We start from the raw sequence: 2,278 nt of genomic DNA on the forward strand, positions 1-2,278 counted from the left end.
TGTCGGAGTTTGCATTCGTTCCTAATCAGCGAGACGCGCCACCTCGCGGCCGCATCAGCGCCGTGCGCACCGCTCACGAAACGAGCGAATTTATAAAAATAGTGTTGGAAAATTATAGATCTTATCAATAATTGAACTTGAATCTTTTATACAGCGCAAGATAAGTCGTATTTAGGTACTTTGGTAGGTATTGCCGACCACGTGACGTTGACAAGATATTGAAGTTAATAAAAACAACATTGTTCGTCGCTGTGATGTCGAGAAGGACGTTGTTTGTGGCGTTCCCCTTTGTTTGCGTAAACATGTTTATCAGATCCAAGCTTGCTTTAGTTAACTCGTTATTTCATAATGCGATAATATTTATCTACAACCGAAAGTAGCATGTAATATTTATTACTTCTGTATAAGTCGTTTATTCGGTTTACCAAACTTCGTTACACTAAACTGAAGCTGAAGGGATTTCCCCAGAACGATTATTGGTTCATAATATATTTAATTGCAAGAAATTAAGAGTACTTTTCTAACAAACATAAGCACTGACCTATAACTATCTACATCTGTGCATCTGTGCAAAACATAAGTAAATAAGATTTGAAATATAAGAAAACATTACGTTGTGTAAATGACACATGACCTAGTAAATGCAAATGACCATATTTTTTTACTGGAACCTAGAGAAATATATACTCTCCCACTTGAGATCCTCCTTCGTTTTGTCGTCGGTGAGAAACAGAAACAGAAACAGGCGGATGCCAGGAAATATACCTGTGTTTGCTGTTTTTTCCTACGAATTAAAGAAAAGTATTGATGATGCAATCACCATCAATCGTAATTAGTGCAAACTGGAAGGTCTTGGTACAATTCAATAATCGTTTAATATAGGAATATTAACAGTCATGCACCTACATAGGTTTACGTAATATTTTGGTAACATTTATTCTTCAATATTATCATGGTATCAAATGTGACGCGTGCAAACTCAGGTCGCAATTGAAGTTGTTTAAAAATGTGAAGAACGTGTGCAATTAATACCAAATATTTACCCAACGCAATTTATAATAAATCACTTGTTAGAATTAGCACACGCTACTATAACCAACTGTGGGGAGATCCATGAATGAGCTATTCGCTATTAATTGAAACTACTTATTATTTCAGAAATATACTTCTTTCGGAAATTGGAATTTTTGGAAAAAAATTGAATTTTTCCACGTCATTCCCAAACTCTGTTTTCGTCTATCTTTGTGGTTGTCCATTTTTGGGATCTAGAAAAAGTTGCCTAAGACAAATAACGATGAAGTGAGTCATTGGGGCAGCAGACATGCTACTATAGTGTAGACGCCGAGCGAGAAAAGCTATAAGTACCAAAATGGTAAACCACTGATGGAGAAATCACGTGTCCATTGGTATTATCCTTCTCTAAAACATTGGTAATATAAGCCACATGCTTATAAGCATCACCTTAAGGAGTGAAGTAGTCGCAGTGGGAGGAATTAAATAGGAATTAAAGGCAGAACGCTGACTATTCTTTCTGTCCTTGGGTCATATTACTGACTGTAGGATTGTAATTATTGATTCGTTTGTTTAATATTATTTGACCAAGATTTATGAAGTATCGTTTTGCATGAACTCTTAAATCGTTATCAAGCATAACTTTGATACAGTCCAGCTGGTATTGTACATAGATAAAGTCTGATTACATAGAGTAAGACGTTATTTGTGTTCTTATAGAGTGTCGACAATTGATTAAACATTACGGTAGGTAGAGGTGCTATAGAGGACAAGACTCGGTCACACCTACATTTCGTATCGGTTTGGCAAACGAGTTGCTATCTGAGACCGTACTACGAGCTCTTGCGAGCGTGGAAGAGAGATGAAAATATACACTGTATTGCGCCATCTCGCTTTATCTCTTGCAATAATCAAGCTTTTAGATAATTTTATATGTACTGGTCCTAAATAACGTAATAACGTGTTTGAGATACGCAATTGAATTAGGTGTCTTTTTGTTCATGATAAATGGACATTTCTGTTTGCTGGTAGACTATTTTCCTAGAGCCAGATAAATTTGTTTTTGTGGTATTATTTTAATGATAAGAATGGGCGTTTAAAATGGAAAATTCACATCCATATGAGTCAAGTGCTTTTTTCAAGCAGACAATTATCTAGATTTAAGTCGCTTTCATGTTTAACCTGTTTCTGTCTGTTGAAAGGCTGTGTTTTTTATAATACCCCTAAGTAGTTAAGGAATAAATGAGTTTGAAATAAAACAAAGACC

The sequence above is a fragment of the Trichoplusia ni genome, chromosome 7 (assembly GCF_003590095.1).
Source record: "Trichoplusia ni isolate ovarian cell line Hi5 chromosome 7, tn1, whole genome shotgun sequence".
Classification (NCBI taxonomy): domain Eukaryota; kingdom Metazoa; phylum Arthropoda; class Insecta; order Lepidoptera; family Noctuidae; genus Trichoplusia; species Trichoplusia ni.